At 44.3% G+C, this 24,180-nt stretch overlaps 1 pseudogene; it reads right to left on the bottom strand.

The window, feature by feature from the left end:
* LOC126948919 (inhibitor of carbonic anhydrase-like) overlaps window positions 1–20,628 on the bottom strand; it is a 52,700-nt pseudogene extending 32,072 nt beyond the window's left edge.
* Between the last annotated feature and the right edge of the window lie 3,552 nt (window positions 20,629–24,180).

The following is a 24,180-nucleotide window of genomic DNA, read 5'->3' as shown; positions in this document are numbered from 1 at the left end:
CAGTGTTGTAGTCCTCTGGGGGTCTCCTCCATGGTGCACACCAAGGCACCACTACTCATAGCACTCTACTCAACACACTGGGCCCTCTCATGGTGGCCCACTGCACACTGCTGCACCCTCGGGCAGTCTTCCACATCTAGGCCGGGTGGAGGGATCCAAAGGAAGACCCAGGTGGGTCTGGGAGGTTAGTGCTGCAAAGTGGCTGTCCAATGAGGCCCTCACTGGCAGCAGCAGAGCTGACATGTCTCATTCCCATGACACTGCTAATTCCTGCTGTCACCCTCCAGGAGAAATGGGGGAACTCAGTTCTCAGAAAAATCAGTGAAGACAGAGCTTCCTCCTGCTCCTAACCTCAGCTCCTCAGGCATTACCTCCCCAGGGAGGCCTCTCTGAGCACCAGCCCAGCTCAGGGCCTTCTGGGGTTTTCTCTTGCAAGACTGGGCTCCCCATCCAGGAAGCATGCCCCACATGGCAGTCACGAGTTCTGTTTCGGGTGGGCCTGATTGCGCTCCCCTCACCCATTATCTTTGCTCACCACTATATGCCCACATCTAATACCATAGCTGCCCTTCTGTAGATACAAATACTTACTGGTTGACTAAATGGAGGGCAAAGCTAGAAGAAGGAAGGAAGGAAGAAATAAACCATAGAGATCCAGTGGATGACCAGACCAGAAACCTCTGGATGGTGGTAGTGGCCACATTCCCACTTCAGTTTAGGATGGATTGTTTTTATACTTCATGTCGAATAGACCCGCCCTGGGTGGGATGACCCCGGCTAATACAAAGGAGGCAGGGCCATCATGACTTCAAGTTGTCTAGAATATGAAGACCATTAAAGCCCTTTTCTAATCACAGAAAACCCCCTCATTAACCCAGTGCAGTTAGTAGCTTCCTTGGGCTTTGCAGGCCAATAAGCTTTAGGTGAGGCTTGCAGGCACCTGGAAAGCCTCCCGTGACGGCCCCACCCCGCCCTGCTGCCCAAGCTGGCCAGGTCCCTCCCGGGACCTTACATACCTCTTTTTGGATCCTGAGTCGCAGAAAAATACTCATATCCCAGGTACAGCTTGGCATCCATGTTAGGTGGTGGCTGCTAGCACGTTGTCACCTCTCAGCGGGACCCTTAAAAACCCATGAGCAGCATCAGTAAACAGCAGGTCTGTCTCGAGAGGAGAGCCAAAGAACTGAAACCCTGATGACTTGTCTTTTCCAAAATGTTCCTGTTCAAAGGACAAAAGAGATGGTGAAGGAGGGAGGATGACATAGAGATAAAGGTAAAACAAACCCCAAAACAGACAAGGGAAACAGAAAGCAAGATATGAGTGCCTGAGGGTGAAGACAGTGGCCAAGGTCCCCAGCATCCCTGGCTCATGGTGAGGGAAAGCTCTCCTCAAATCCCAGCTTGTCTGCCTGAGTGTGGCCTCAGGGGAACTGCCAGGGGCCACCCCCCAGATCCATCCCTCTCCACTATGGGCTGTGGCTCTGTGTTCCCATGGGACAGTCAGCAAAGGCTGCCTTACCCTCAGGCCATCTGATCACCCTAAGCGCCCGTGGTAGTCTCCATCCTGAAGAGCTGGTGATCCAGCACCGTGGGCTGCGATCAGGCTTCCTGAGCTCCTCTTCTCCCCACACCAAGCCTGCCACTGAAGGACCAGCTGTGGAACAGCAAAAGGTCCCTTCCCTCCTTTCTGGTCTCCAAAAACCAAAGGGCTCTTTGCCTATGACTCCGGTTGACTGGCCCAGAGCCACTCCTGACATAGCTCACAGCAGCATCTACCCACGTGCTCTTTCAAATGACTGGCTGGTGTTTGCTTTTGCAGCGACTCTACATGAAATGTCACCTGCTGCCCTCCCTGACAACCCCCACCTCCCACCTCCTTAGGGTACACACAGTTACTCCCCAGGGCCCAGGAACTTTCCCAGATACACCGTGCAAATCAGTCCCTTTGTCCTCCACAAAGGACACCATCAATATTCGTGAGGTAGTGCAATTCTATCGGGTAAGAATCCATACTCGTGTGCCTCCCACACTCATCTGTGAATGACTCAAGACAAGTCTTTGCCTAGTTCATCTCTGAATCTCCCAGCGCTAAGGAGAGAGCATTGGCAGAGGTGTCAGGAGGGCAGGATCACATGCCATGGGATGATGAGGAGCACTTTGTGGAGGAAGAGGGGCATGTGAGCTCATCCTGAGGACCCGTTTAGAATGAAAAATAATTAAATGGGACAAAAAGAACTTCTGCAGAGAATCTTTAGTCCACCAGATTCGTGGTTCCAGACGAGGTTTTATGCCTCTGCTGTCTATAATACATATAGACTGAGCGATTTGTCAGTGAAGAGGATCACGTGTGGCATGGCTCCCACTGTACCCTGAACACACCAGGACTTCCAGAGTGACAAGAAGTCAAGGAAGTTAACCTCTCTCCAAATCCAAGCAGGGAGCACTAAGCCAGAGGGGAGGATGGCAGGTGGAGATACCTGGGCCTGGTTGAGAAGCTCCCAGATCAAGTCCTCCTTGCCACCCACACTTCGGGCCATGACAGCATGAGAAGGGACCCAGACCAAATGGCAGTGCTTGTATCCATCTACCGGCTTCCGGGTGTTGTTCTGGCAAAGCAGCGCATACTGGTCCCTGTCGGCCTTGTTTGCCAGGTTGTCTGGGGAGGGAAAGCCCAGGTGAGCCTAACACTGGAAAGCCATGAGCCGTAGTTAGGATGACCCATGCCCCTCAATGAACCATCAAATATGTGGCCTGAAGAGGACTGAGAGAGAATTTTTTTCCAAAAACATTTTATACAGGTAAGGACTAGAGGCCTCGGGAGTGAAACAGCTGGTTCACAATCTCACTGCAGGTAGACACAGGGCTGGGAGGTGTGCCTGGCCCAGCGCAACTGCCCCACTTCTCTGTGGCTCTGCTGACAGGAATGGTGACAGCAAATGTGTACTCTGCACTCATAGCTCATCAAAGACTTGCCGAAGGCTCTCCAGGCTCTGTTGCATTTAATCCTCACAACAACTTGGAGAGGCCAGTAATATGATTATCCCATTCTACAGATGAGGAAACTGAGACTCAGAGACTTAAGGTAACTAGTCTGGGGCTGATGCATTACCATGCCAGGACAGCCTAGGTCCCCCACTAAAGGGGCCACATTCCCTTTGATACAGAGACTGCTGGGGAAAGGTGAGAGGGTTGAGAGATGGAAGTAGGTCTCGGGGCCCAGTCAGGGTAACCTGCAGGTACAAAGATGAACCAGAAAGACCCTATGAGGAAAACAGGCTCTTTGATTCCATTGTCTAGGTATTGGAAAGTGTTATGGGTTCAATAAATTCGTATATTGAAGTCCAAATCCACATTACCTCAGAATGTGATCTTATTTGGAAATAGGGTCCTTGAAAATGTAATTAGTTAAGATGCGGTCACACTGGGTTAGGGTGGACCCCTAATCCAATATGACTGGTGTCCTTATGAAAAAGGGGAGTTTGTACACAGAAGACATGCACACAGGTCATGTGAATATAAAGGCAGAGATTGGAGTGATGTGTCTGTGAGTCAAGCAACACCAAAGATCAGCAGCAAACCACCAGAAGCAAGGAGAGCGGCCTGGAACAGATTCTCCTCACGGCTCTCAGGAGGACCCAAACCTGCCAACATCATGATCTTGGAATTTTAGCCTCCGGAGGTAACGGACAAGACATTTATGTTGCTTAAACCACCTAGCTCATGGTTCTTTGCTACAGCAGTCCTAGAAAACAAATACAGATGTGTTACTGGATGGAAAGTCTTGACTGTGAGTTGTCCAGGTTCTCGGCACATTGAACAAAGAATTGGAGAAAATGCACAAACAAAGCAACAAGAGAATGAAGCAATAGAAGAAGCAATGAAAGCACAGATTAATTGAAGTGAAAGTATACTCCACAGAGCAGGAGCAGGCTCCAGAGCCTTGATTACAGTGTTCTTTATGGTTTTTATTAAGCAAAAAGAATTTGATAACACCCCAGGTGCCCTTTAGAGGCCTCCAGTTGGTTATACCCTATAAAGGACTGGCCCATGGTCAATCGGAGGCTGAAGTGGAGACTTCGGTCTTGTTATCACAGGAGCGAGGATGTGACCTATGTCTTGCCTAGAACTAACTGACTACGCCTGCTATTGCTTATGCCTTCACCCTTGATTACCCTAATTCCCTATTCTCCTGCATCAGATGGTCTTTGGGGTTGATAAAATCTCAAACTGAAAGAGAAAGAGTGTCATCAGGGCTCCTGTGAGTGGTTACAATTTTAATTCCGTATTTTCTCTAGAAAATATGTTTTACATCTTTACATTCAAAGAAAAATTTCAAAATTATTTAGTAATATTAGTATTAAATTTAGAGAATCAATATGACGTAATGGCTTCAGAAATAAATCAGTTTTCTACCTTGACCACTCAAGGGCCCAGGGTGGCAAGAGCAGCCCAGGGCTCTCCACCCGCACTCATTGTCATCATCTCAGGACATTCTCCTACCAGGTAAGAAGGGGTCTTACAAAATACACAAGTGACTTTGGATAAAGGTAAATCAAGATGGTCTGGGACAATCTTGTTTCCATAAAGTGAAGATGCTTTCAAATACTTCAGGGGGAGATAGAAGATGCTGCCACTATCATTAAGTGTGGTAACTTGAGCATCCAAAGGACATAATAATTATTTGGAGCAACTTGATGAGACCCATAGGTGACCCCACTAATTAAAATTGTGGATAATAAGACATACATCAATTGCCAAAATGCTAACAAACCGTGTAATAATGAGTAATAATTGTAGTCAATGCGTAATAATAATAACTTGATGAGACCCATAGGTGACCCCACTAATTAAAATTGTGGATAATAAGACATGCATCAATTGCCAAAATGCTAACAAACCGTGTAATAATGAGTAATAATTGTAGTCAATGTGTAATTATGAGGAAACAGTGAATTGTGAATAACTGAACAAGGGAACAAAGGACACTGAAGTCAATTTCGTGTTATGGAAAGACATTAGGTTGTAAGGAACTGGGACCTATGTAAAAAGCGAGGACCTAAAATTCTCCTTATATAGCAGACATTTATTATAAAAATGAGCTTAGCACCGTGACTATATACCTGTATTTCAAATGTTTTGAATGTTCTGTATCTGATAGAAATTTAATTTGTTATAAGACCCAGAATCTGGAAACTCAATTTGTCTGAAATATTATTTTGTTTGTTTGTGGTAAACTGTCCAACATTCTGAAAAAGTTTTGTTTTTTTTCCCTAAATGTGAAAAAAAAAAAAAAAAGACAACGAAGAAGAAGATAAACATTTTTGTCCATGTCAATAATGCTTTTGCAACAGATTTAATTGCAGATGTGCTAATAAGTTCTGAAATATTTACAATAATTTGTGTGTTTTGCTTAAGGTGCCTGAAGCAGTTGAGAGACATTTATGATGAAATGTTCTGAAGAAAGTGATTAAATTTGAAATTTCAATGACTAAGAGAATTGATTATTACAACTTGTTTTATTAGATGGTAAGTATTGTTTAAACGTTCATAAAATTTGTTTAGTAGATTTATAGATGAATCAAACTGAGCACTAAAGAAAAAACAAATACAGCAGTCCCACCTTATTCAAGGGGGATATGTTCTAAGACACACAGTGGATACCAGAAATCACGGATAGTACCAAACCGTAATACGGTACGTTTCTTTTCACATACATACATACTTAACGATAAAGTCTGATTTATAAATTAGGCACAGTAAGAGATTAACAACAATAATTAATACAAAATGGAACCTTTTTTTTTTTTTGAGACAGCCTGTTGCCCAGGCTGGAGGGCAGAGGCGTGATCATAGCTCGCTGCAGCTTCCAACTCCTGGGCTTAAGTGGTTCTCCTGCCTCAGCCTCCCAAAGTGCTGAGATTATACGCATGAGTCACTCTGCCCAGCCAAAATCAAACAATTATAACAATATACTGTAATAAAAGTTAAGTGAATATGGCCTCAAAATATCTCTCTCTCTCTCTCTCTGAAAATATCTTCTTACACCATATTCACCCTTCTTGTGAAGGCACTGCAACATAAATGGGAAGTGCCAGGAATAAGCAATTCACAAGTGTTACATTGCCTGCTGTTCTGATAGTGTGACAGAATCTGCACTGTCCTGCTCTGTCCCTCCCAGGATGTGAATCCTCCCTTTGTCAATGCTGTATGCACTCTGTCTACATTATCTGCCTGTTAGTTACTTCGTAGCCTTCTCAGTGATCAGATCCACCACCGTGGTATCAAAGGGCTTGTGTTCCAGTAACTCTTATTTTACTTAGTAATGGCCTCAAGGTGCAAGAGTAGTAATGTAATACTTTTGCACCTTGGTTGGCCACAAGTCCAACTGTGTAAAGTGATACTGTGAATAAGGGGGAATTACTGTAATAGAAATGCTTACATAGAAACTGTCGTGTGGCATTAATGAGCTTTACCGATCTCTAGATAGAAGACAACTTATATCTAGAGATGGGCCAGGCGCAGTGGCTCACGCCTGTAATCCCAGCACTTTGGGAGGCCGGGGTGGGTGGATCATGAGGTCAAGAGATCGAGACCATCCTGAGCAACATGGCAAAACCCTGTCTCTACCAAAATACAAAAATTAGCTTGGTGTGGTGGCATGTGCCTGTAGTCCCAGCTACCCGGGAGGCTAAGGCAGGAGAATCGCTGGAACCAGGGAGGTGGAGGTTGCAGTGAGCCGAGATCATGCCACTGCACTCCAGCCTAGTGAGGAGTGAGACTCCATTTCAAAAAAAAAAAAAAAAACACCAGCTTTTCTGGCTAGGGTGGGGTCCACACCACCCTTCACCCTTCAGACACCTGACAGATGAGAGAGCCGCAGTCAGGCACAGGCCTCACTTCTCCCCCATGCAGCCCCTCTGAGGGTCAGCCCGGACTGCTGGCTCACAGGGCTTTGCCCAGAGTTCCTGAGTATTAGTCTGTCCTCACAGAGGCGACGGCTTTGTCTGAAGGGCCTCTGAACCCCACAGCCAAGCCCAGGCCAAAAGCAGCCAGGAGCCCTGGAAGTCACCAAACCAGACAACTCTGAGGAGGCAGGATGGGATAGAAGGACCCGCATTTTCCTCTTAGAAAGCAACCAAAAGCAACAGGTTCAAATTATAAAAAAAAAAAAATCTAAAGGCTTAAAGCCTTTCCATGGAGACTAATAACTTTGGATAGCCTTGGAATAGTAGCTATTTCTCTTATGGAGCATGGAGTGTGCAGAGGTGCCTGCAAGGGGGCTGAGAGGGAGATGAGGAGAGACACGTACAAGAAGCAGCTCAGCAGAAAGCTGTGAGCTGGCAGGTCCTGGCCTGTGGCCCTGCCGAAAGCCCAGACCCATGTCTGTAGATCTCAGAGTCCCAGACCTGAGTCTGTCTCCCCAGCATTCCCTTGACCAGGAGGGTAACACGGGCAGACCCCAAGCTCCAGGGAGGCCAGGAGCTCCCACACAGAAGAGTGCTCTGTGGATGGTTAGGAGCAAGGTTTGGCCATGGGAGGCACCTGGGACCCCGGGTTTCTCACTGATGTGCTAGGTGGCCTGGGGTGGGCCCTGTTCGCTCTCTGTGCCTTTGTCTCCCCAACATCAGGCTGAGGAGGAGGAGCAGTGGGGTCTCACTCACTTGAAGGCTCCCACATAGCCGAAGTACGGTTCTTGGGAGGAGCAGGCACACTTGTCTGTCCCTTTCCCTGCACACAGTTGACACAGGCGGGGGAACTTCTTCATGTCCCCACAGGGGACGCAGCTGCTGGAGAAGAACTTGGCCGCTGCTGCTCAACACAGAGACATGGACCCCAGGGCATGAGCTGGCTGGGGCCTCCAGGTCATGCATATGCGCGAGAGAGTGGCCCTCGTTGAGAGCCCATGCATGTGCACACACCTCCCAGGACTGGCTGAGGAAGTGGGTGTGCAGGGGCCAGCCAGTGCAGCCTGCTGGAGGTGGCTGGCAATGCCCAAGCCGGAGGGAGTGCATGGCCCAGGGTCCCTGCAGGTGTAGGCATCACACTCATGTGGTGATGGAACCCACAGGAATGTTCTCCAGCTTGTCCACTGCAGGATGTGAGAGCTGCTGACCTACACTGAACCAAGACTTCAGTCCCAGTGGCACGCAGTTCTGCTAACTCACCCACATGGAGGCTCGAAGGGGCCAGACTGAACTCTAAACACAGCAGGAACACTTGCACGTCAGCCAACCGCCAGCAGTCCTTCTTTACCTCAGGAAATGCCTCCCCTTCAACCTCCCCTTGTGTATCCAGAGGCTGTGGTAGCTCATGGGATATGCCTTCTGGGAGAGGGCTGGGACAGCTTGTCGAGGACTGGGTAGGAGGTGTGCTACCAGCCACTGCACAGCTGCCCAGATGCATGTCCAGTTGCACCTGACACTGAGGCAAGTGATCACTCCCAGGAAGGGCAAAGCTGGCCAGAACCGCGATCCAGGCTGTAGCCCTTCTCAGGTCCCTGCAGCCGCTTGTCCCTGTCACAGTCAGACATCAACACTGCAGAGGTTGGTCGGACTCAAAAAGATGTACTTTTGCAGAGTTCAAAAAGATCTGGCCATCATCTTTCAAGGGCTGAAAAATCACCCTAGGCTTACTGTGCCTCAACATAACTGAACAGGAAGCCTAGAGAAAACAAAAAACCCTAGCGCCAGCCCAGTCAACCTTTCCTTGCCCATGTCCCAAGCCCTCACCTAAGGCATGGAGGCCTGAGTCCTGGCAGTGTGGCTAGAAGCCCCATTGAGCCTTTCCGGGAAGCTGGGAGGGAGGTGGCTTTTCTCAGTGGGCCTCAGTGATGTCTCTTGTCAAGCCAAGCGACTGAGGATGAGGAGGAAGGTGGGACTGACACCTTTCCTCAGAGAAGACTCAGCTGCCAGCTCCCAGGAGTTGCTGGTGCACACCCCCAGCCAGTGCCTGTTTAAAGCAGGTTACCCTCACTCCATCTTGGAGGCCGTGGACACATACACTTCACAGAGACAGTGTGACTCCAGCACAGCCCATGAGGGTGACCGGTGCAGAAGCCCTGCCTGGGGACACCCAGCCCCAGCTGGCTCATCTGTTTCAAGGGAGCTAGGGGGAAGCAGTGTCCTGACGGGGATGTTCTACCCAGCAGACCAGCCCAGGCCCATGTCGTAGGACTTCTTGCCTTGGAGCTGGCTCAGCTGGAAGTTGGTGCCCTCTTCACCACGGCATTGACATAATAGTGGGTTTGCGGATCTGCAAAGGAGCAGAGAGAAAGAAGGGTCAAAGGAAGATGCCATATTGTCACTGATCTTCTGGAGCATGTACCATGCAGAACTCTGGGATGCTAGGACCTCACCATCCTCTGGCAAGTGGGTAGAAAAAGAAAAAAAAGCCCTTAATTGACAGGAGAGAGAACACCGTCCCTTTTCAAGTCAATAAACACTAGTTCTTTTTTCTGCTAGTCCCTCTAAGCCAGTGGAAACAGGATCCTCGAGGTCACCAGCTATTACAGGGCCTACTGAGTGGAGCGCACTTAGGGATTGTTTCAGCGCCCAGCCATTGTGTTGTTACTGCTTCTCCCTGAGGGCTTTTCTCCTTTTCCCCATTTTCCCCCTTTTCCCCAACAGCGGTTCTCCCTGCAGCTCAAACACAAAGTGGAGGTGTAAGAGGAAGGATGCAGGGGCGTCCCGGGAATATGCCAGGGCCCTTCAAGTGAGTCAGACTGAGGCCGGCTGCGCTCACACACACACTGATGACACTAATGGACAAGTATGGGAAAGAGGCAAAGCCTCATTCTTAGACTCCCCCAAATCTCTCCTTACCCTAGACGGAGGCCCGTGTTCTGTCGCCCAGGCAGGGTTAGCACAAGGAGAGGCAGTCAGGTCCTTGGTGTCTCCAGAGAGGGGCCTCCCATGGGTGAGACCCCACTGGGTGAGCAATGGACTCTTGACAGCACTCCCCTCTCAGGCTGGAGATACCCCACGGCCAGCAGCACCAGCGGAGTTTCTATCAAAATGTGCAAAGTTTATAGTCGCCCAGGAAGAGCCAATTTCCCAGCTCTCAGGAGTCAGCATGAGAGATAGCCTCCTTCAATCCAAAGAGCTCCAGCAACTTGGTTCCCTACTAAGTGTAATGCTTACAGGGCCCTTGCCACACCCACCATTGCTGCAGTGTCGGACCAGAGACACCCGTCCCCAGGGAGAACACACCATCTTTTGACCCACAGAATTCTGCCATGATGGGCTTCAGGCTGTAGGGGGCCTGCCTCAAACACTAAACCTCCATCAATGGTCGCAGCATCTGCTTCATTTGCCTGAAAGAGAAGGGAACAGACCATGAATGATGCCCATCACCTCTGAGAAAGAGTCCTCTAACCCTCTGCCAGAGACACTTGCTCAATAGACACTTGCATGGCTTCAAGCCTTCTTCACCTCCATCATGTCACTGCTCAAATGTCATCTCCTCAGTGAGGCCTTCCCTGACCACAGTCTTCAAACTACCACCTCGTGTATGCTGGATGCCACTTTGTTTTCCTTCAGAGCCCTTATCAACCATGTGACAAACTCTGTTTATTGTTTGTCCTCCCCTTTGGAATGTAAGCGCCATGAAGGCGGAGGCATGTTTGTGTGTTCTATTCCCTACTGAATCCCAGCACCTAGAGGACCACCTAGCACAGGCAGCTGTTCAATAAACATTTGTTGGGTACGTGAGTGAATGCATTGTAGAATATTTCCATCCATAAGAAGTCAGGTTTTGCACTCTCAGATGTGGATTCCCGTGGCAGGGATCTGTCAGTCAAAAGTTCCTTCCTTCAGGAAGCAAGAAACTGCACAGCCTCTTCTCCACAATGAGGTTGGATGTTGGATCATCTCCCTACCTGTCATGGAAATCATTCTTTTTATTCATTTATTAATTGACATTTAAAGCAACTTGAGTTTTTCTGTATTCCTCCCTTTTCCTCCATCCCACTTTTTCTTATAAATATTTTATAATATATATTCATATATATATGTATGTATATTTGTATCTATGTATGTGTGTATAAAGTTAGGACTCTATTAAATGCATGCATCAGAAACTGACATGAATTACCTTAAGAAAAGGAGAGATTTAGTATACAGGTAAAAGGACAAAAGGCCACTGGGCCTTGTGAGCACTATCAAGATGAGAAGCCAGGAGAATTGACATGGGTTTCAGTCCATTCCGTGGGCTCCAGCTCATGATTATGGCCTCCGGGTAGTTCTTGCCTTTCTCCACTTTACATACATCTTTCTTTCCTGACTGACTCCTCTGCAAACCCCAATAACAGATGCAAAAAGACAACAGTCTCATAGAGACTGCTTAGCTAGCACCCACAACTGTATAAGGTCAAATTCCTCTAACAAATCTCTCGCTCTCTCTTCCCATAAACACACACACACACACACACACACACACACACACACACATTACAAAAATAGATGAAAATTTATGCACATCTTTATGACCCTTACTGAATATTTCTAAATTGGTTTCCAGAAATGATATAGAAATGTATACTTTATAATGCCAATAGCAATGCATACCAATTTCACTGCAAACCTACCAGTGAGAAGCGTTGCCACTTTAGAAATGTCATTACATTACTAAATACAAACTGCTACTTTTAGAATGCTTTTATTTGCATTTCTTTGTTTATTAAAGGGATGAACATTTTTCCTTTATTGTTAATATTCTCAGTTTTAATGTCTTTTCTGCAAATGGCTTGTTTATAGTTTCTTATTCTTCAGTATTTCTTATAAGTTTAAATGACATCTTTATATAGTTTGTGGTTTTGTTATAGCTGATGTGATTTTTTTTTTTTCTGCATGCTTAGGGCTTTTAAAAAACATTTCTTTGTCATGGTTTAAATTTTTTTACATTTCCAAATGTGTCTACTTTTGTAATTTCTCTAGTTATGTGTATGTCTTTTAATCAAGTTGAGTCAAGCTGGGAATTTATTTCGGTGAATGGATTAAGAAGCTCACTTGATTATTTTTTCTGAATGACTACCCAGTTGTCCAACTAAAGACCCCTTTCTCAGCCATTTGTTTGCAAGTTTGCCTTATTATACTTATCTAAATCTAGTATACATGTATCAAAACACCACATTTACCCCATAAATATGTACAATTATTGTCAAATAAAAATTCAATTTAATTTGATTTAAAGAACAAATCTTCATGTATCTTACCTAAATTTATTAAGCCTAGGACCCTCATGCCCTAATGTCTATCACAGTTTGCATCTATATCATATCAAGTAGATAATTAGATAGTTGAATGGATATACAGAAAGCTGACAATGTATCTGAATCTTGTTCTCTTCCAGGTCTTCTATATATGTGCCATTATCCTGTCCTTTGTAACACTGTTATTTAAATATGGTATAGTTTTAGGTAGGACTCAGCCACTCCCCTGCTACTTTTCTTTTTCATAATACAACTTTAAAATTTCATGCATGTATTTTTTCTCAAGAATGTTATAAATATTTTATTGATGCTTTTAAAAAGACTGTATTTTGATTAAACATATACTAAATTTATGAGTTAACTTTGGGAAGGTATGCAAGTATGTGATATTTAGTCTTTCCATCTGGGAATACAGCATATGTTTTCATTTGTTAATAAATATTATTCACTTGTTACAGACCTTTATATTTTATTTATTTATTTACTATTTTATTTATTTATTTACTATTTTATTTATTTATTTTGAGACAGAGTCTCGCTCCATTGCTCAGGCTGGAGTGTAGTGGTGCAATCTTGGCTCACTGCAACCACTGCCTCCTGGGTTCTCCTGCCTCAGACTCCCAAGTAGCTGGGACTACAGGTGTGTGCCACCACACCAGGCTAATTTTTGTATTTTTCTAAATGACTAGAGATGGGGTTTCACCATGTTGGGGGCCAGGCTGGTCTCGAACGCCTGACCTTAATGATGCACCCATCTTGGCCTCCCAAAGTGCTGGGATTACAGGTGTGAGCCACCACACCCAGCCTATATTATATTTATAAAAGCCTTGCAGATCTCTCATATAATATTTTTCCAGAAATATTTTTCTTTTTATTATTTTAAATGTAAATGAGATAACAATTTTGGGATTTTTTTCACAGCTAACAATTGTTGGTATATGAAAATGACTTTGTGATACATTTATCTTTTGCCAAACTAATGTATTCATTAATAAATAATTATAGCAACATTTCTCTTGATTCTACTGCATTTTCTAGGCATTCCACCATCTGAAAATATTGGTGTTTTTGTTTGTGTCTTCTATCTTATATGCATTTTATATCATATTGCACTACGATAACTTCCAAAAACAATATTTAGTAATAATACTGACACTAGAGCTTCTTGTTTATTTCTGAGCCTTTACAGATTCTCTTTCAATGTAATGCTAGCTTTGCTTGACAGAGGTATTTTACTGAGATTGAATCATTCTCTATTAGTTGTTGAATTATGATTAGGATTACAATTTTTGCTATCAATGAATGTTGAGCAGCTATATTTTTCTCCACCCATAGTCCCTGCATTTTCAGATCTTTGGCTTGTTTCTTTCTGCTCTAAAGCATGGGCTGCTTCCTGTGGGGAGAAAGCAATAAACAAGTGCAGAAAAACAAAACGAAAGTATAGACTTTCTTCCACTCTGTTTTAGTCAGCAGTGACTTACTGCGATGGCCTTAATGTACTCAAGGGAAGAGGTTCTCTTCACGCAAGTGACAAGGGGACCATCTGCTGGAAACACTTTTTTAATATTGTCTCAGAAACTGGCACACCTCATGGCCTCATGATCTGATGCGGCACACCATCTTCCAGTTTTCTCAGGAGGGGCAAGGCACAGGCCTAGGAGGGAGAGGCCAGAGGTGTAAGGGATCCACAGCACTCACTCTTCTGTGCTGGGAGAAGAGGTTAAAGACAAGATAAAGGGTCAGCTAAGAGGGCTACACACAAGTTCCATAGGCTGCCTGGCTCACATGAATTCTCTGGGCCCATTTCTTTGATTCTGCCCCACCCCTCAGCTAAAAAAGCCAAAAACCTCTATCAAAAGTTAAACATAGAATTAGCATACAGTACAGCAATTTCACTTTTAGGTATATATCCAAAAGAATTGACAACAGGGACTCAAACACATGCACACGAATGTTCACAGCAGCACTATTTCCAATAGCTAAATGGTGGAAACAGCCCAAATGTGCATCAACAGATGAATGCATGAACAAAATGGGGAATAGCCAGATGATGGAATATTATTCCGTCATGAAAAGAATGAAGTACTGCTACATGCTGCAGGGTAAATGAACCTCGAAAACTCCAACTTGAGTGCAAGTAGCCAGACACAAAAGGCTACCCACGATATGATTCCATTTATATGAATATCTAGACTAGGTACATCTATAGAGACAGGAAGGAAATTAATTGGTGGTTGCCATGTGCCAGGGGGTGAAGAAAATGGGCACTGACCACTTATGGGTATGGAGTTCTCTTTTAGGATGGTGAAAACGTTTTGGAACTAGATAGAGGTAGTGGTTGTACAACATTTCCAATGCCCTAAATACTACTGATTCGTACACTTTTAAATGACTAATTTATGTTATGTGAATCTCACCTTAAAAAAAAAAAAGCTTCCTACCCCCACAGGTAGGGCCTAGTGATTCACTCAGTATCTCAACACTGGGGACTTGAACCTTACACGGTAGGGTTGCCGGGATGTTAAAATCAGTGACTTTAGTTTACTGGCATTGTAAGGTGGAATAATTAACGTAGAGAGCACTAGAAAGGCAAAATGCTGTTTACGAATCTGTGGTATTTGGGCAAAACATTATTTAAATGAACTCTAGAAGGTGAGGTTTGCAATAATAACTGCTACCATTTTTGACTGAGCCCCATATGTCAGGCAGTGGGCCAAGCACATTTCTTTCCTCTAATTTTCACAGTTGTGAAATGAGATTTTTAAAAAACTGCCAGGGAATTAAATTACTGCAGTTGAACTTAATATTTGAACCATCCAGGTCTGTTTGACTCCAAAACCTATACTGCTTTTTAACTGTCTATAGGTAGGAAATATTAAAAGAAATAGGACACAAGATGCCAAATTACCTTACACAGAATCCCATGCCAGTGATGAAAAGGGACAAATAGAGCCCTTCAAATTTACTTGAAAATGTCTTCAGTAGCAGCAAGACAGGGTAAGAAGCCCGAGTGAGGGAGTGGAATTATGCAGGCCATGCGCCTTTGTGTGGAATGTTAAGATAAGGCCTTTTTTAGAAGTCAGTATTTTCAGTCACCATTGTATTTGTGTTAAAAGAAACAAACAACAAAAAAAGGTGGAGAGTAGCTCCATATGGTACTGTGTGTCTACAATCCCAGATGCTTGGGAGGTTGAGGCAGGAGGATTGCTTGAGCCCAAAGAGTTTGAGACCACCCCGGGCAACATAGTGAGACATGTCTCTACAAAAAATAAAAAAATTAGCTAGGTGTGGTGGCATGTGCCTGTAGTTCCAGCTACTCAGGAGGCTGAGGTGGGAGGATCTCTTGAGCCCAAGAGGTTGAGACTGCAGTGAGCCATGATTGCGCCACTGCTCTCCAGCCTGGGCAACAGAATGAGAACCTATTTCCAAAAAAGAAAGAAAGAAAAAGAAAAAGAAAAAAAGGTATGAGTGAAAGCCAGGAAGCCTCCCATAATTTGAAAAAAAAAATGGAGAAAAAGTTCAAATAGAAACATCATAAAAGACTATATATGAATATAGGAATAGAAAATAAGAATATGAAAAGATCCTCACATTGTGAGTCCCCAGAGAAATGCAAATTAAAGCCACATGGAGATTGACTTCACTACATACCAATTAGAATGCATACCTATTAGAATGGCTAACTGTGAAAAACTGACACCACCAAGCACTGGCAGGACGTGGAGCAGCTGAAACTCTTAAATGCTGCTGGTGGGAATGTAAAACGGCACAGCTACTCAAAGTTGAGTTGAACATACACTTACCGGTATGACCCAGTAATTCTAGATATTTAACCAAAAGAAATAAAAACATGTCCTCCGAAGACTCGTCCACTAATGTCCATGGCAGCTTTATTCATAATAGCCCCAAACTGGAGACAATCTAAATGTCCATGAACAAGTGAATGGGTGAAAAAGTTGTGGTAAATCCATTCAATAGAGTACTACCCAATAATAAAAAGGAATGAAGCATGCTACACACAAGAACATGGATGAATCTCAAAACAAGTATGTCGAGTTAAAAAAAAAAAAAAGTCAAACAAAGCACAATATACTGTATGATTCCACTTACGTGGAATCCTAGAAAAGACAAAACTTATCTATAGTGGCAGAAAGTAGGAATGACTGCGGGCATCTTGGGGGTGATGAAAATGTCATTTATCTTGGTGACAATTACATGAATAGTTATATTTGCTAAGATTCACTGAACTATATGTATACTTTAAATGAATACATGGTATTATGCTATAGGTAAATCATACTTCAATAAAAATGATTTTAAAGGCCAGGTATGGTGGTTAACACCTGTAATCCCAACACTCTGGGAGGCTGAGGCAGAAGAATCACTTGAGCCCAGGAGTTCGAGACTAGCCTGGGCAAGATGGTGAGACTCCATCTCTACAAAAATTTTTAAAAATTAAAAATTAGCTGGGCCAAAAGAAACTATCATCAGAGTGAATAGGAAACCTACAGAATGCGAGAAAATTTTTGCAATCTATCCATCTGACAAAGGGCTAATATCCAGAATCTATAAGGAACTTAAACAAATTTACAAGAAAAAACAACCTCATCAAAAAGTGGGCAAAGGATATGAATAGACAGTTTTCAAAAGAAGACATGTGGCCAACAAACATATTTAAAAAAGCTCAACATCACTGATCTTTAGAGAAATGCAAATCAAAACCACAGTGAGATACCATCTCATGCCAGTTAGAACAGCAATCATTAAAAAGGAAACAACAGATGCTGGGGAGGATGTGGAAAAATAGGAACGCTTTTACACTGTTGGTGGGAGTGTCAATTAGTTCAACCACTGTGGAAGACAGTGTGGCAATTCTTCAAGGATCTAGAACCAGAAATACCATTTGACCCAGCCATCCATTACTGGGTATATACCCAAAGGATTATAAATCATTCTACTATAAAAACACCTGCACACTTATGTTTATTGCGGCACTGTTCACAATAGCAAAGACTTGGAACCAACTCAAATGCCCATCAATGATAGACTGGATAAAGAACGTGTGGCACATATACAACATGGAATACTATGCAGCCATAAAAAAGGATGCATTCATGTCCTTTGCGGGAACATGGATGAAGCTGGAAACCATCATTCTCAGCAAAATAACACAGGAACAGAAAACTAAACACTGCATGTTCTCACTCATAAGTGGGAGTTGAACAATGAGAACATATGGATGGACACAGGGAGGGGAACATCACGCACTGGGGCCTGTTGGGGGGTGGGGGAATGGGGGAGAGATAGTATTGGGAGAAACACCTAATGTAGATGATGGGTTGATGGGTGCAGCAAACCACTATGGCATGTGTATACCTATGTAACAAACCTGCACATTCTGTACATGTATCCAGAACTTAAAGTATAATAAATAAACAAAATAAAATAAAAAATTAGCTTGGCATGGTGATGCACACCTGTAGTCCCAGCTACTCAGGAGGGTGAGATGGGAGGATTGCTTGAGCCTAGGAGTTCGAGGTTGCAGTGAGCTATGATCACACCACTGCTCTCCAGCCTGGGTGACAGAAAGAGAACCTGTCTCTATAAAACAGAAAAAAGAAAGAAATAATTTTTAAAAGAAAATGAAAGTATGCGCAAGCAAGCTAAGGATAGAAAGAGTCAAGTAACCTAGACTAGGTCACTCACCAAAAGCACTGGCCATATGGCAATTTAAAGCAGGGGTAATCAGAGCCCGCTGTGAATATTTCAGACTGATCCTGAAACGGGAAAGCTGCTGATGCCTACCAAACAGAAAGTTCTTAAGCAAGGGCAAGAAGCTGAGAAAGGAGGTGGAGGCCAAGGTGGAGGTACTGGCTGTCTGAGCCCTTGGCTCCTGGATCTTGCAGGGCATACCAATAACTGCCCCCTTCCCTTTGCTCTTTTTTATTTAAGCTACTTTGGTTGGATTTTCTGTCATTTGCCACCAGAATTGTTCTTGTTTGACTAGAATACTGAGCTTTGAGGAAAGCATATCCCAGACTCCAGCCTGGTCCAGCAGCCAAGAAGGAGAGAAGGTAAATGCGGAGGCTGAAATGGGCAGCTCTTGCCTCTGGTTTGTAAACACAGGGTGAATTGGGAAAATGATCTTTTGGTCAGAGCCTGACATTGCCAGGACAAGAGACAGAGGAAGAACAAACAGCACAAACCCTGTTCAGGAAGAATTTTGGAACCATCTCAGCGGGGATGCACTCTGGGTTTCCTTGTGACTGCAGTTGAGCTACAGCTGTGCTCTACCTTCCAGCCTTCCCTAGCCCCAGCAGAGCTCCCTGTGTGGCCCCACGTGGCAGTGCTGAGCCAGTGAAGGGCCATCACAGCACCCCCTTCCCTTCCTGCCGCCTTCTTGCTCTGCCCTTGCTCTGGTTATTCCTCACCCCACATAAGATACCCTACCCCAGAAATTATTTACCACAGTCTCAGACATGACAGAACCAGGGCTGGACAGAACCAACAGTTGCTGAGTCAGGAAGGGCTCTTCACATGCATGAGTTCATTGACTTTGCATCACTCCCTTCCTCAAATCACCCAGCCAAGAGCCCTGGAGGACCCCACCCTTGCAAAACAGGAAGGGGCCCCTTGCATTTATGTGCAGGATTTTTACCAGTGAAACTCACCTGTGCCTAGAACTCTGCCTGCCACTAGACACAGTATCACATTTTCACAGTAATTGTGTGTTTGTTGTGAAAAGGCAATTACTAGTGAATGAAACCAGCTCAGAGATGTCAAGGGAGAGCTCAGAGTCACACAGCAGCGAGTGACAGGTGGATCTCATTCTACAGTGATTGTTTTTTCTCTATATCCCTCTACCTCTCTGTTGTATGGTAAAAGTACTGGAAGTGCTCTCCGGTTTGGGTCAAGAAAAATTCCTCTGGTTAGATGTTAGGCACACCTAGCATGTGTCCCACCTGCTCCTCCCCTGCACTTAATAATAACCCTTAAGCCCTGGGGGGGAAAAATCCCTTCTCTCCTCTAACCCCATTTCCTTCACTTTAAAGGAGATCAACAGCCTCTAGGCCAGGGGTCATGAACTTATTTTGTCACGGGCTAAAGAGTAAATAGTTTAGGCTTTGTGTGCCACACAGTCTCTGTGGCAACTACTCAACTCTGACCTTGAAGCCTGTGAAAGTTGATCATACAGAACTGGGTCGTTTTTGTCATATCCAACTAAAACACGGTGAGAAGTCAGGGGCAAAAAAGCACTCGGGGCTCATAGCATTGCTCCACATGTGAAATTCTTCGCAAGCCTGGCTGCTGAAACTGCCTATTGTAACCTGAGACCAGTTTTAGTTAACAGCTACTGGCTAAGTAGCTGCCACTCTAAGGTTAATTTTACCTGTTATAGTCCCTCACCAGTCAGGACTTGTCAGTTCCCCAAAACTTTACTTGTGCCAATGAACTTTCTAGAAGAACATTTCTCCTTTTCTATGAAACCTCCAATCTTCTCTTTGTCCTTTGGACATATAGAAGACAACCCAGTCTGTGTGTATGCCCAGAATTTCAATTCTTGCTTCCCAAATAAAATGTTTTAAACTTGGGGATATTTGACTTGGACAAGTCTGAAAGCTGCCATAGACAATATTTAACTGAATGATCATGATTGCATTCTAACAAAATTTTATTTATGGACACTGAAATTTGAATTTTATATAATTTTCATGTCACATAATATTGCTCTTTAGATTTCTCCTTCAACCTTTTTTTTTTTTTTTTTTTTTTTAAGCAGAGTCTCACTCTGTCGCCCAGGCTGGAATGCAGTGGTGTGATCTCGGCTCACTGCAACCTCCATCTCCCGGGTTCAAGAGATTCTCATGCCTCCGCCTCCCGAGTAGCTGGGACTACAGTCGCGCGCCACCCCATCCGGCTAATTTTTGTATTTTTAGTAGAGACGGCGTTTCATCATGTTGGCCAGGCTGGTCTGGAACTCCTGACATCAGGTAATCCATCCACCTCGGCCTCCCCAAATATTGGGATTACAGACCTGAGTCACCGCGTCCGGCCTTTCCCTTTCAACCATTTAAAGATGTGAAAAAGCATTCTCGGCTCATCTAGGTGTATACAACATCAAGCCGCAGACAGGATTTGGCCAGCTAGTCATAGTCTGCAATCCTCTCTCTGGTCAACGGGTTTCTGCGAGGACCAAAGTGTCAGGTGCGCCCGCGTGGAGAAAGCACTTTTAGCGGTGCATCGCAGCCCTGCAGGCCCGCTGGCTGTCCGGTCGTCGCGCAGGGTCCCGCTGTGACCGAGCCGCTGCTGGCACCCAGTGCCTCCACGGAGCACCCTGCAGCGCCGGCCCCCACCTCGACTCCCCGCGCGCACTCACCCAGGACCCCGGCGTACAGCAGGGCGCAGAAGGCGAGCCTCATTCTCCGCGGCTGGCGCGCGTCACCCAACCCGCTCTCGCGCCTCGTCCGGCTTTACCCTGCCGGAGCAAGCAGCGCCTCCTGGCAAAGGTTCGCCCTGGGAAAGTAACCTTCGTTACTCCTCGCACTCCTCCCGTGGGGCAGGCAGCGAGCAGCTTGCGCCTTCAGTGGGACCAGAGGGCTGCAAGATGCGAGCCTCTCTCCCGCCCCCTGCCTAGGGCCGGGGTCTGCGAGGCTGCACCTAGGGCGAAGGGGCAGCACCCCGGAGCCTGAGCAGCTTCGGAGCGCACTAGTCTGGTCGCCTTACAACCCAGAGAGAGATCCGCAGGGGGTCCCAGGTGAGTTGCTAGTTCGCAAGTTTCTGACCCCCCGGACCCTCATCCAGCCCAGCAGCTCCTAAACATCTCAAAAACACAAAATCTTTGGCATTCGGGGGCTGTCCATAGGGTGAAAACTGTGGGCTCTTCCCCCAGGAAAGCACGCGCTCTCGTATACCCAACGTTTTGAACACAATTCTCAAGGATTCTCAGACTCTTCCTCCCAAAGGGTCTCCATTGAGAGAATGGACCACTCCTGGGTCCTCTCGGAAACTCTACCCAAATGACACTGTCCCCAGCAGCCCTCAGCTCTGGGAGGCCAAGGTCAGGTGAAGCGCTGAACCCGGAGAGGGCTGCCTCTCCTCGCACCTGCAGCGCGATCCTGCTCAAGTCTGACTTCTGCCGGAGGAAAATCTGAATTTAAATAAAAATTTAAGAACTCTTAATTAAAATATAATAAATATACATACAACGTCACATGTCCTAAATAAATGTACTGCTTAATTATCATCAAATGAACCCATCCACATAACCAGCACCCACATCAAGAAACAAAACGTTAACAGAGCTGGCACAGCCCCCTGCCACAAAGGTACCCATTATCTTGACTTCTAACAGAATAGACTAATTCTGCTGATTTTTGAGCTTTATGCAGATGGGATCACACCATATGTACAATTTTGTGTTTGGCCTCTTTCACTGGAGATTCTGTGTGTGAGATTCACCTATGTTGTGTATAGTTGCCCTTTATTCATTCTCAGCATTGCACATTTTACACTGTGTATGCAGCACGTTTTATCTTTCCTCCTGATTGTTGCAGTCTTCAGTTTGGACTCCTAAGGATAGTGCTGCTGTGAATATAATTTTAATTTTATTTTCTATTTGCTGCTAGTATCTGAAAAAAACAATTGGGTTTTGTATATTGACCTTGAATCTAGTGATCTTGCTGAATTGTCTTATTAGTTGGAATTGTTTCTTTTCTATGTACATCCTTACATCTTATATGGATAACGTCAGTTTTGGTTTTTCCTTTCAGATCCTTAGGAATCTCTTTCCTCTTGAGTTACTGCACCGGCTAGAACTCACATTACATTCTACTACATGTCTTTTAGTGCACTTAGGTATGCATTACTGCAGGGTTTCCCCACACATCATGAAGTAGATGTATGTTCAGCTTTAATAGTTACTGCCAAACTGTTAATACAATATTGAGTAGAAGTGGTGATAGGGAAAGTTTTCAATAATTCTCCATTATGCAAAATTTTTGCTGGTGTTTTGTTTTGTTTTAAATATTATTAACCATACTAAGGAAATTTCCTTCCTTCCTGGGTTGCCCAAATTTTTTAAAAGTCATGAATAGGTGTTGCATTTTGTCAAGTATTTTTTCTGCACCTAAGATAATTATATAATTCCCTTTTCTTTTTATGTTAATGTGGTAAACTCCTCTAATTGTTTCTCTTTCTTTTCTTTCTTTCTCTCTTTCTTTCTTTCTTTCTTTCTTTTCTTTCTTTCTTTCTTTCCTTTTTCTGTTTACCTTCCTTCCTTCCATCCTTCCGTTCTTCCTTTCTCTTTCCCCCTCCTCACCCCTCCCCTCCCTTTCTTTCCCTTCCTTTCCCTTCCCTTCCCTTCCCTTCCTTCTTGCTTGGGTCCTGCTCTATTGCCCAGGCTGGAGTGCAGCTGTGGGATCATAGTTCAGTGAAGGCTCCACCTCCTAGGCCCAAGTGATCCTCCCTCCTCAGCCTCCCAAGTAGCTGGGGCTACAGCTGTGCACCACCATGCTGGACTCCTTTAATTGATTTTTAAATGTTAAACTACTCTTACATTCCTGGAATAACCCCCCCTTGGCTATTATGTTTAACTTTTTTTTACATATTGCTGAACTTACTTTTCTTTTTTGGATTTTTTGCATTTGTGTTCGTGAGAGAAATCATTCTGCAGTTTTCTTTATCTTAATGTCACTAAAAGTTTGGTTTCAAGGTTATAATGGCTTACAAAATGAACTGGAATATGCTGCTACTTTTCTTATTCTCTGGAAGACACTGTGTAAGAATAGCATTCTTTCTTTCTTAAATGTTTGCAAGGCTTCACCAATGAAGCCACCTGTGTTTAGAGTTTTATTTGTGGAAAAGTTTTTGATAACAGATTGAGTTTCTTAAACAGCTAGAGAAATATCCAGGTTTTATGATCCTTCAAATTTCAATATTGGTAAGTTTTTTTTTAAAGAAATTTGTCCATTTTATCTAAATTTTCAAATTTATTGATATAAAATCATTCACGATCTTATCCTTTGACATTTTTAGTATGTGGTATTTAGTATTTTCATTGCTGATATTGGTGATTTATGTTACCACTTTTCCTTGGTTAGTATTGCCAAGATTTTACCTATTTCATTAATCTTTTCAGAGAACCAACCTTGGCTTTGCTGTTTTTCTCTATTGTACATTCATTTATTATTTCATTGATTTCTGCTGTGTTGACTTTCTTTGAGTTTTGGTCTTTCTCTAGCTTCTTTATTCTTTCTTTCTTCTCCTCCTTCTCCTTTTTCTTCTTTTTTTTTTTTTTTTTTTTTTTTGACAGAGTCTTGCTCTATTGCCCAGGCTGGAGTGAAGTGGCACGATTGCGGCTCACTGCAACCTCCGCCTCCCGGGTTCAAGTGATTCTCCTGCCTCAGCCTCCTGAGTAGCTGGGATTACAGGCATGAGACACAGCACCTGGCTGTTTTTTTTTTTTTTTTTTTAGTGGAGATGGAGTTTCACCATGTTGTTCAGGCTGGTCTCTTAACTCCTGGCCTCAAGTGATCTGCCTGCCTTGGCCTCCCAAAGTGCTGGGATTACAGGTGTAAGCCACTGTGCCTGGCTTCTCTTGCTTTTTTTTTTTTTTTTAAGGCAGTTAAGGTCATTGATTTTTCAGCCTCTCTTCTCTACTATATGTGATGAAGGCTATGAATTTCCCTATAAGCATTCCTTTTCTTGATATATTATAACTTCATGGTTATTCAGTTCAAAATATATTCTAATTTTATTGTGATTTCTTATTCAACTCATGGTTTATTTAGAAATGTATTGCTTGATTATCCAGGTGAGCCAATATCATCATAAGGCTTCTTTAAATGTAGAAACAGAGCCTCCAGAAAGGAACTCAGCCCTGCTGACATCTTGATTTAAGCCCAGTGAGACCCATTTCCAACTTCCAACCTCCAAAACTGTAAGATATTAAGTTTTGTTACAATAGTAACAGG

This window comes from Macaca thibetana, chromosome 2 (assembly GCF_024542745.1).
Source record: "Macaca thibetana thibetana isolate TM-01 chromosome 2, ASM2454274v1, whole genome shotgun sequence".
Lineage (NCBI taxonomy): Eukaryota > Metazoa > Chordata > Mammalia > Primates > Cercopithecidae > Macaca > Macaca thibetana.
Note: the sequence above shows the minus strand (reverse complement) of the source record. Positions and strands in the feature narration are given on the sequence as shown.